Genomic DNA, 12,319 nt, shown 5'->3' on the forward strand with positions numbered 1-12,319 from the left:
CTCGTTTACAGCTCTTTAAGCTCTGAACCGGATGGTAGTCATGTGTCCCTGGCTTCTTCACAGATAGTAGTGGGGTGTTCTAGGGTGACTGGCATTTCATCAGAAGCCTGTGTTGGAGTAGTCTGTCTAAATGAGCCTGGATTCCCAGCTGGGCCTACTGGAGAATCGGATACTGTTGTAGTTTTACAGGCTGAGCTCCTGGTTTCAGAGCCATCAGGATGGGAACAAGGGGTTTTGCCAAACCCGGAGCATTTTCCTTGGCCCAAACTGGTGGGTACTTAGTCTCTGATTCAGGAGGAATGGTCCCTTCTTCTGGAAGGAGGAATACAGGCGCCATTCTTCTTCTCACCTTACAGCAAGAGTCATAATCAAGGAGGAATGTGGGCCTGTTAGCTTTAGGTGAGGTTACCCATCAGCAGAAAAGGAAATCTGGGCCCCCATTTAGCAAGCAGGTCTCTTCCCATCAAGGGAATAGAGCAGGCAGGCTGCTGCTACTGCTAAGTCACTTCAGTCGTGTCCGACTCTGTGCGACCCCAGAGACGGCAGCCCACCAGGCTCCCCCGTCTCTGGGATTCTCCAGGCAAGAGCACTGGAGTGGGTTGCCATTTCCTTCTCCAATACATGAAAGTGAAAAGTTAAAGTGAAATCACTCAGTCATGTCTGACTCTTAGCGACCCCATGGACTGCAGCCCGCCAGGCTCCTCTGCCCATGGGATTTTCCAGGCAAGAGTACTGGAGTGGGGTGCCATTGCCTTCTCCGAAGGTACAGGAATTCGTGCTCTATCTGATGGCCCCTCAGTCAGTATTGTCTAGGACTGCAAAATGGCCTGCAGGTCTGGGTGCCTGTGGGTCTGGGCACCTATGCCCCAATGATGGTAGTTTCTTTTCCTGATAAGGGGACTATCTCCTGGGTGACCACAGAATGCTCAGCACCATTGTCCACCATAAATTCCATTGGATGGCCCCCTACTTGATTTCTGACCATGGGCTCTCAGGGACCCAGTTGGAGACAGTCCAGTCCCCTCTAGTTGGATTCTGCTTGAGCTAGCCCGATCAGATTAGTGCTGGGTGGCTTGGGTTAATACCGGCTCAGTGGGCCTGCTACTTTGGTTTTCTTCCTAGGGCGACTGGAGCACACATTTTTCCAGTGTCCCTTTTCCTTGCAATAGGCACAATGATCATGACTGAGGGGAATTGTCTTTTTCGGATCTGGGCCCCTTGCCTTGCGGTGTGGTCCCTCGGGGGTGCATGCTTTGACAGGGCAGCTGCCAAGAGTGCGACTTTTTGCCTCATACACTTTTTGCTGTTTGGTTGTGATTGAGAAAGACTTTGTTGGCAAAGCAGTTCTGTGGCATTTTCGCCTGCAAACCCTTCTAACATCTGTATTTTTTTTTTTTTCAGATGTTCGTTTGGGCCTGTCCCTCAAAGGCCGAATTTATCATCCATTGATTCTCAGTGGTTTCAGGATCAAAAGAGGTGAAAGCCCAGAAGGCCTCACACAGCTTTTTGTAGAAATCGTCCAGGCTATCATCTGGATCATGTAGCACCGCAGTGGTCTTAGGCATGTTAGCAGGCTTCTTAGCCCCGCCTTTTATCCTTTGTAGGAGAGAGGGCCTGTGGATATCTCTCCAACCGGTTTATTCCCCCATCAGTATTGGGGTATCAGCAAGTCTCTTCCTCTGGGAAGTTCTCCCACACCCAGTTTTCTACACCTAATTGGCCACCTAGAGCATTGGTCTGGAGCCATTTTCTAGCCTTTGTCATGATTCATCAGCGTTCCTCTGTATTGAATAGGGTGAGGAGATGCTGCAGGCAGTCTCCCCAGGTGGGGCGGTGGGTCTGGAAGATGGATTCTTAGAGACCAATCACCGCTTGGGGCTATTCAGAGTATGAGGGGGTAGGCTGTTTCCAGTTAAGGAGATCAGTCATGAAAAAGTCTGGTAGAAAAAATGGGTCAACAGAGCAGTAACTGTGATTTTGTTTATGTCTCTTGATATAATTGTAGATTTGTGGAACCACTGTCCAGAGATGTCACCGGCCATCCTTTCCTTATTCCTGTTTTGGACAGGGGCACCACAGAGATACACTGACCAGTCACCCCTAGCCTGTGGATGCCTCTTGCCTCCTCTTCTTGTTCCTCCAAGTCTCATGTTCTGTCACCTTCATCTCTGTCTGATGTGGGCCAGACACATGCACACACACAGAAACACACGCAAACACAGGCAACACAAGCACACCTGTGTAAACACACATGAGGAAGGCACAGTGACACAAACACAAACAGGGAACACAGGTGTTTCAGTAGCTGAAGATGCCTGTGTCCAGCAATATGGGAGATGGTGTCAGTAGCACCGTGTCCTGCCCTTTTTGGATCTCTGTCCATTTCTTCCCCCATCTGTTCAGTATTATCACCACTTAGCCTTAAGTCGTTTCCAACTTTACCTGTGTGGTGGTGGTGAGAGGCAAATCAGTGGATGAGGAAATTCACAGAAGACCCCAAAGTCAGCACAAAAGTGCCAAGGGACAGTGGAGAGAAACCCATTCCAACTGGGATACTTTCCAGGAGGAAGGTCGGGACATAAGGGCCCAGGGGAATCTCAAACTCAGTGAGTAGCAGGAGGCCTGGGGATGGCTCAACCTGGGGAAAGATGATTCTGACAAAGGTGCTTGATTGACCCTGTCTCTATCAGAATCACCTAGGACTCTCTCATCTTGTAATCACAGCTTCTTCGAGCAAGACTTGGACACACAAATTCCCCAAGCTTCCATTCTCAGCCTGTCACTTGCTACCAGTATGACCTGAATCCAGGCTCCACATCCAGCCTGCATGAGCCTGAGCATCCCCATTTGGGAAAGGAGAGTGTCCCAGCCTCTACGTGGCTGCCCCTTCAGGGCCCACCTTTGACCCCCTCACAACCTGTGTTTCTGTCAGTAACCTCTTACGGCAGGATCTACCTCCCTGGGAAGTACTGCAGGAGGTCGAGCCACACGTCTTTGCTGATTATCTGCTGCAAACACGAACAAGATCAACATGGGGCTCACCAGGACCTGAACCCTTCATGAACAGCGAAAAACTCCAACACAAATCGCCAATTCTGTGAAGACTCAGAGCAACCCCATCTCAGCAATCCTGTGTGATCATGGGCTGTTGTGATCCAACAACCAGTTGAGGAATTTAAAGCTGCTGGTTTCCAGCCTGCAGCTTGGAGCTCCCCATTTATAAACCCAGAACCAGTGGACAGGAGTGGAATGACAGGGCATATATCCTGGAGGAAACAGGGGAGGCAGGGAAGGATCGTGCAGGAGAAGCATCCACTCCCTTCCCCAGCCACCCACACCACCCTGGGAGGCAGAATGTATCAGTGATATTAAGGTAGTACTCCTTAATGATCACTGTGTTCCTGAAGTAGGGTTTACTCTGAAAAGCAACTTAGCAGTGAGCACCGGGAGCAGGGATGATGCCTCTGTTCCTGCACCTGTCAGGACCAGAAAGAGAGGAAATGTGCAAGTTTCTGGAGTCCGCAGCTTGCCTGCGGGGAGGCTTCTGCCTCTCCACTCCTAGTGCTCACACCAGATAAAATGATCCCCCACTTCCCTTCCCAGCCCCCCTACCCACCTCTCCTCATTCTCCCTCACTGACCTTCAAATCGATCATGTAGCTAAGTAAGACTTCATCTTGTTCACTGATCATGATGGATATTTGGCGGTTGTTCACAATCTGCTGCAGGTCAAGGAGCCAGTCATTCCACAAGCCAGGCCAGGTAGAGCAACAAGCAACAGGGCTAGCCTGGGAAGGAACGAGTGACAGGGTAAGAGGCAGGGAGGCTAGGGGCCTGCAAACAGGAAATAGACTGCAAGTGTCAGACATTTTTTTATCTCTCTCTTAAGCAGCAGGAGGAAACAAACTACAAGTGTCAGATTTTTTTTTCCCCACTTCTGTATAGAAACTTAAAAGGAGGTTTCTTTTAAAATTCTGTGTTGCCATGATGACACCTGGTTCCACCTGAATTTAACTTTTCTCAAACCTTGAGCTAACCTGTGTTTTTCTTATGGAAATGTTTTTCTTCAGCTATGTTAATGAACTGTGTATTTACCCTAAACTCTGTCTGTCTTCATGTTTGTTCCACCTAAGGCTCAGAAGAGAGAATGCCTCAACAAACCAGTATGTTTTACTCATACAATTTTTCTCCTAATCTGTGTTAATAAGACTATGTATTTGCTTGGAAACCTGCCTTTCTTCAAGATTCATGTCAATCGTTTTATGGCCCAGGATGACTCACCTTGTGCCAATTTTATCTCAAGATACATGTTGTGGGTGAGGGGCCTGGTGCCACTCTCTGTGTGTTGAGACATTTCCTTTGTCTAATTAGCAGCCTGCTATTTGGTATATAACTTTCTGCTAAAGACTAGCTGGGGGGCACTCTTTCTGCCCCCTTCTGATGTCTATGTCAAAATCTTACTCTATCTCTTTTATACTTTAATAAAACTTGATTACACAAAAGCTCTGAGCGAACAAGCTTAGTCACTGGCCCCAGATTGAATTCCTCTCCTCCCCAGGCCAAGAATCCCAGCGTCTTTCATGGCTGAGTAACAACTTTTCACAGGGACACTGGAACAGTCATCTGCAAGTGCTCTGGGCACTGATGCTTGCCTGCCCACCCCACCAATGTCCCCCAGCCAGTGCCGTAACATCAGACATGCTCACAGCTTTTGGTCCCCTGTGGTCTTCAGCGTCTGAAGTTGTCTGCATTTGCAAAGGGAGGGTCTGTTACTGACCACTTCTGATCTCTTGACTGGCTGGAATGTGCTGAGTAGTGGCATGTCACTGCTTAGAATGTCAGGAACTGCAGTCCCTTTGACACACCTTGTCTGCCGGCAAGTGTGTGTGTGTGTGTGTGTGTGTGTGTGTGTGTTTAGCAAGAAAGCCCTGGTTCTCTGACCTGCTCCCTGTCTTCACAAGGATGTGTCTGAAGTCCTCTGGCACTCACAGCGTACCAGACAGCAGCTCCTTCCATCTCCACCTTGGGTGTGGAAAACCTCCTGCTTCTGTACTGCAGTAGTGGGAACAAATACAGGGGCTCTGACTAACTGGGAGGGGTTGTGGGACTCGCACTGTCTCTGTTACTTCCCAGGATTATCCACAAATACAGTAATAACTCTCCGGGAATGCTACTCTAGCCTTATGTTTCTGGGCACTTCTGATATAGAATCCCCACCCTCGGGTACTGCTCCTCTTCAGATGCAGGCCAAAAGGTGTCACCCAAAGTCATGGCTTAGACACCTACAGGTGTTTTGGCCATGCCCGAATTCTGCTCCTGCTGTATCTTTGGACCTCCACACCCCCAGCACCCAGTTCCCTCGGCCACCCCTCACCTTGCTTGTGCCCTTGTCCCCACCTCTATTCCAACTCCTGGTCCTTCTCCTCCTCCTGACCAGCTGACTCCGAGGAGCAGCAGTCAGGATAGGGCTTGGGCCCAGAAGCCTACGATGACTTGGAAGATGGCGTGTCTCTGAGCCAGGTGACCCTTCCTCCTTTGATGGTTGTTCCACCTGATACAAACGTAAGCCCTGTGGTCTTCCACATTCCCAGAGCTAAAGTCACTGCCTGAAGGGCCGCCAGTGACTCGCAGCCCCTCCAGCATGGGCTGGTAGATCACTCGGGGCTCCTGGCCTTATGCGTTCTTGCCTCTTCTCCTCCGGCTTCTCCTCTGGCTCCTGTGAGGACAACTGCTCTTGCTCCACATCTGCCACCACCTCCTCCCGCTCCGCACTGTCTTTTTCCACCAGCAGCCTGACCTCTCACCCAATCCCCGCCACCTCTCCCTCTTCCAGGGCCTCACCTTCCTTTTTTCACCTCCACACTGAAGAGAGCCACCTTCTTGCCTCGTGCACCACCTGGTCCCTGCAATGTCCCCAACGCCCACACCGTGAGGGCAGGCCCCAGGGCCTCAGTCCCCTGAAGAATTGGCCTCACAGTTAAGAAGATCCAGAGTTCCGGGGTGCTCCCTCCACCCTCTGGCAGTGTCTGACTCTGGACGTGGCCCTGGCTGTGGCTGGAGCTGGTGCAGCTGTGAAGGGGTTGGACATGACAGCACAGCAGGTGGCCTGCACAGCCGATGCAAATGCTGCCATCACCCAGTGGCCATAGCTGCCACCTTCTGGGGGTGCCCTGAGACTGAAGAATGTGGTGGGAGACAACATGGAGCAAGGTGCACAGGCGGGCCAGATTGCCCAGGCTAACGGGCCCCTAGGCTGCTGGAGCTGTGACCCACTCCCAGGCTGCTGGGCCCAATCTCAGCCATTGGCTGAGAGGATAGTTGGTGTCACGCTCCACAGACAGGCCCCTAGCCCAAAGGGAGTTGCTTTGGTCCCACCCCCATCCCCTTCCCCTGGCTTCCGGGAGCTCCAGCGAGCCACGTGATACCTCTGCTTCCCGGAGTGCCCGCCTCCAGGCACACTGCCTGTCTTCCATCTGGCAAAACCCAGGTGGAAGCTGCCATTTCCTTGGCCTCCAGAAATTCAAACCGTGAATTCCAACTTCCATATCCAAAAAAGACACTCCTGTGTCCCACAGGACCTTTAACCTCTGGGTGCTCTCCCAAAGTGTCCAATGAAAGTCAGGGAGGCAATGTGGCTGGATAGTTTCTTCCACTGAGCAGAGAGTCCAGTGCAGTCTGGATGATAGGAGAGTGGGTACAAACCCAGTTTGATACAGTTGAGCTCCTTTGCTCAAGGGCACCAGAGCCACAGGGTACAGAGCTCTCTGTGTCTCTGTGTCTGCTTCTGGCACTCAGTTTCTCTGTCCATCTTTCTTTGTGTGTAGTAAGGGCTTGTGTCTGTATGTCTCTGTCTCTCTGACTGGTGCTGCTGCCCTCTGCCACTCTCTGGACACCAGAGCTCATAAAAGACACTTAACCTAGGCATAAAGCCAAAGCTCTCCTCCTGTGTGAGTTGCACCCACGGGAGATCTGACTTTGTCAGTTCACACAGTTGGGGAATGCTTTCTCACACTTTAGAGGCAAACACAGGTGATCTCTGCTGAACCACAGAAGCAGACAGGCATCCCTCCCTCCCTCACATGGTAGACATGAACACTGCACAGGACTATGGTGGCCTGGCCACACTTTGGACAGGGGGAGAAAGGGGCACGCTCTAGCTGGCATGAGAGAACTCCCTGAAACTTGCTTCAATGCCAGTCAGTGAGATGCTAAGGACAGCTCTCCATTAAGGGCCACGACTCACCGGTGCCAGAGGCATTGAAGTCTGCCCATTTAGCATATACAGGCCTTTTCAAAGTGGTGCTGTTCTCCTTCAGCCTCCAGGTTGAGAACACATTGCAGCCTACCCTGTCTCCCCAGGCCTGTGGGGTCAGGAGCACCAAAGGATCAATTAAAGCCATCCTTTGCATAGTCCTGATATTGAAGTGTTCTGCAAAGAGTATAAAGAGTGATGTTTTAAACTGGCAAACTCTGCAGGTAGCAGCTGCTTATATTGCAAGTCCCATCAGTCAACCAAAGCTTACATAAAGAGCAAGGTGTACTCCTGCCGCTGGTCATTTTTGGGAAAGAATGCTGCTACACTTGAGGACAGAATGATCTTTGTAGCTGCGTGTCCAAGGGGCTGTATCCCCCTCTTCTGTGTCTGGGGATCCACCCCATTCTGTTTCTTGGCTCCTTTCCATCGTCACTGACTTCCCACTGGTGCTTTCTACCTGCCTATCCTTTCAGCAAGGGATCCAGGGTGCAACAGCACACTCAGAAAAAAATGAAGGAATTCATGTCAGGACATCTTTAAACGAGCAATGTGGTGTCTTCCTCATGACTGCTATTCACTAATGCCTGGAGCCTAAATACAGCAGGCTCTGAACTGGAACCTGTCTCTCACTGTTCCAGGGTCCCTGCATGCAAACATCCTGCCATCCTTGCTTCATCCCTGTTCCCTCCCTCACAGGCAGACACTGGCAGAGGGACACACATACACACCCCATACCTGTGTGTTCCTCATCTTTCTGCACTGCCAGGTAGCTGGAAGTGCCCTTCAGATTCCACACTCACACCCTGTCTCTCCTAGGATGCCTGGGGGTTCACTCTGAGAGCCTAGCTTAGCATGTCATTTGTCTCACATCGTGCCAATATGTAACACACTTGGAGAGGGAGCGTGCTGGCTGACAGGATGATCCTAGGCAGCACTAGCCCAGGACTTTCCCAGATCTCTTTCTCACATGTGTGGAACAATCTGCAGTGAAGCTGGCTCTCATTCCATTCCTCCTCCTTCCAGCCTCTTCCTTTTTTCGAAGGACCTTGGCCTCTTCAAAATTGGGGGTCCTTCCCTAGCCTCATCCAGCATTTCCACAGGGTAGCCAATGCACCACAGACTGAGGGGTCCACAGACAGTGGTCTTAAATCCCCACATCACTTGATTTATTTCCTCTGGGTGACTCCTCAAACTCCCCACCACTGCTTACTGAAACACACACACAACACAGCAGAAATTGTGAGCTTGGTTATGCTTCTTGATGTAACTATACATTTGCAGAGTCACTGTCCAGAGTTGTCACCTGTCATCCTTTCCTCATTCCTGTCCTGGACAGGGGCATCACAGAGATGCATGTACCAGTCTCCCCTAGTCTGTGAACGCCTCCTTCCTCCTCCTCTGGTTGCTCCACATCTCATGTTCTGTCACCTTCATCTCTGTGTCTGCAGTGGGCAGGAACCATGCACACACCCACACACACACATATGCAACACAAGCACATATGTGTAAGGGACAGGGACACAAATGCAAACAGGGAACACGTGGCAGTACATGAAGAACCACTGGTTCATGCAAAATATAGAGATTTCTATATTTCTTATGGGAAAATCTCCATCCTGATCTTCAAATGTGAACTGTATCAAAGTCCAACTTCCATGAAGGAGCATTAGCACCTAGATTTTGATATAGGAAATATAGGGAATTCCATATTTTGTGGCAGAAAATCGTTGTCTTGATATGTGTATGAGAAACACAAAGAATTCCATATTTCATGAAGAAACAGCTGTGCAGATATTTTCACTTGTGAAATAGGGGCAATACCAATACCATACTGGATCCCCATATCTTAAGAAAAGCAATGCCTAGATTTTCTTGTGTGAAATGTAGAGTAGCCCAGATTTAATGTAAGAAAATCACCACCCAGTTTTTCATATAGAAAGTACAGAGAATTCCATATTTAATGTAAAAAACTCTGCATACAGATTTTAATAAAGTGAAATAAAAATTCAATATTTCATGTAGTAAAATCAGCATTGAGATTTTCATATGTAACATACAGAAAATTCTATTTTTAATAGAGTAAAAATATCACAATGATTTTCATATCTGAAATATACAGAATTCCAGATTGCATGTGGGGAAATTCTCACCCAGGTTTTCCTATGTGATACACATAATGTTCAATACTTTCTCTAGGAAAATTTGAACAGAGATGTTCATATGTGATACATAGATATTTCATATTTATGAAGAAAATGGATGGCCCTATTTCAAATATGATAGAGAATTCCATATTTCATATGGGAATATTGGTACTCATATTTTCATATATGAAGCATAAAGATTTCCATATTTTTAAACAAATATCTGGGCCAAGATTTTCTTATATTAAATGTGAAAAATCTCATATGACATGTATGAAAATCTGTCACAGATTTCTATATGTGAAATATAGAGATGTCCTAATTAATGTAAGCAAATCTGTTCCCTGATTTCTATAAACTGCAATATAGAAAATTACATACTTATGTCAGAAATCTTAATTAAGATTTTCATATATGAAATATACAGAATCCCATATGTCAATATAGCAGAAAAGTCTTTGTTCCAATTATCATCTGTAAAATGTATGTGATTCCATATTTCATTTAAGAAAATCTGCACACTGATTGCCATGTGTGAAACATATAGAATTCTGTATTCCACATTTCAAAATCTATGCCCACAAAAGCCATGCTAATATTTTAATATATGTTGTAGATAAAATTTAATGTAGGAAAAAGAATGTCCATATATTCAAAGGTTTAATATGGAGAATTCCACATATTGTATAGGAAAATGTGCTCACAGATATTCATTAATGTAACATAAACAAGTCAATATTTCCATCATAAAATCTTTTTCCAGATTTTCATAGAGTGTATTCCATATATCATGCAGCACAATGTGTGCCTAGATTTTCAAATGTGAACTCTAGAGAATTACATATATTTAGTGCAGAAATAATGGCACTCATATATTCGTATGTGAAATAATAGAGTAAATCAAGAAAATCTGGGCCCAAATGTCTTCATGTGAATTATAAAATATACCATATTTCAGGTAAGATAATATGTACCTTGATTTTCATTTTTGAAATGTACAAAGTTTCTATTTCATCAGTGAAAATTTGCAGCATGCTTTCATATTTGAACTATTGAGAACATACTTCATGTCAGAAGATCTTAATGGAGATTTTCATATGGAAAATATATAAAATTCTATACTTCAAGCAAGAAAATGTATGCTCAAATTGTCCTATGTGAGATATACACAATTCCATATTCATGTAGGAAAAAGTGTGCACAGACATCCAGATGTGTAACATCCCACAAGCCATGTGTTAAGACCAGAAATATACAACTAGATTTTCCAAAGTGAAATGCAGACTTCGTATTTCACATAGAAAACTCTGCACCCATATTTTCACATGTGAAACATAGAAAAGAACAAAAGTTTGTTCATGCAGGAAAATCATCCTTCAGGTATACATATGCATGAAGCAGGGTATCCAAAGCCAGTGATCTGGAAGAACCCAGAGGAATAGGGTGAGGAGTGATGTGGGGTGGGCTTAATGATGTGTTGGACACATGTGTACCTATGGCTCACTAAGCTTGATGTATGACAAAAACCGTCACAATGTTGTATAGTAATCATCCTCCAGTTAAAATAAAGAAATCAATTTAAATTACTGAAAAAAATATGAAAGAAAAGCACAAGGAACTCTACTCAGTGCTCTGTGGTGACACAAATGGGAAGACAATCCAACATGAAGGGATCTATGTAAGCATTTAATTGATTCACACTGATGTACAGCAGAAACTAATACAACAATGTAAAGTAACTATAATCAAATAAAAATTGATTTTAAAATATTAAAATGCAACTATACTTCCAGCAGTGAATAAATAAATGGTTTCCCCATTTGCAATATATATGTCTTTAGGGACAACGCTAAGTAAAATATTTCAGTTAGAAGAAGACAAAAACTTTCTCATCACATGATATTGTTAGCTATAATACCTGAGTTATAGAAACAGAGAGTTGAATGTGGTTATCGAGGGCTAGTGGAATTGGACCATGATGGTCCAAGGTACCAACTTTAGTCATACGTTGAATAATCTCACCAAAGAAGATACTGTAAGAGGGCAGGAGGAATATGGAGCTGCACATTTAGTTCATGTCCATTAGTGAAGTTCGAAATCCAGCTCCACCAGAGTCAGCCTCTCAGAAGAGTTTAGTTCAAGATATATTGCAGGCTTTGCCCAGGGCCCTCCAGGTCCTCTGGCCTTGGGCTGAGGAGCAAGCCAGGGCACCTGAGGACAGGCTAAAGGCAGTGGCCCAGAGCTGCTTGCTAGAGCCACTCACTTGCCTGGCCCCAGGTTCAGAGCAATAGCCAAACTCTCCCACCCCCACCTCCATGACCAAATGGTTGTGGCTTCTGCACGAGTCAGTCTACAGGACCCAGCCCCCATCCGATGGGTAGACTGAGGAGACTGAGGAGCAGCTGTATGCTGGACACCTGGCTCCTTCATTGAAGAAGGTTGGGCAAGGTATGGGGACCTTGGCAAATAGAGAGCCCAGAGACTGAGAGCTGCCTCTTCAGCTGGGACTGGCCACTGGTGGGAGGATAAAGACTAGGTGCTGGATGAATGCTCCCAGTCAGGATAATCAGCCTGCCCAGGGTCCCCCTCATCCTAAACAGAACCTTGGAGTGTGAAAGTCAAGCTTGGAAGCTTTTCTTTCAGCATAGGGAATAGTATTTTTCCACTATAGGCTTTCATGAACACTGTTACCTCACCGTGATCTTATTTCAGTAGCAGAGGATCTGACAGGCATATATTTGCAACAGTTTATCACACCCCTCCCTCACCTCTCCCAGAAGTGTGTTTTGCTGAAAACTCTTGGGGAGTTCAGAATTTTTAAAGCCATATGCCACCCATCTCCTTTCATGGCCCTGCAATAAAACTCTCTCTGCTTTAAGCTCCAACGTTCTGATATCACTTGGCCTAACTATGTTGGGTAC

The 12,319-nt window shown here is 46.7% G+C and overlaps 1 pseudogene; it reads right to left on the bottom strand.

Annotated features, from left to right (window-relative positions):
- Positions 1-2,008: 2,008 nt before the first annotated feature.
- Positions 2,009-6,201, bottom strand: LOC129639482 (testis-specific Y-encoded protein 1-like; annotated as a pseudogene).
- Positions 6,202-12,319: the final 6,118 nt, after the last annotated feature.

The sequence above is a fragment of the Bubalus kerabau genome, chromosome X, assembly GCF_029407905.1.
Source record: "Bubalus kerabau isolate K-KA32 ecotype Philippines breed swamp buffalo chromosome X, PCC_UOA_SB_1v2, whole genome shotgun sequence".
In the NCBI taxonomy this organism is placed as follows: domain Eukaryota; kingdom Metazoa; phylum Chordata; class Mammalia; order Artiodactyla; family Bovidae; genus Bubalus; species Bubalus kerabau.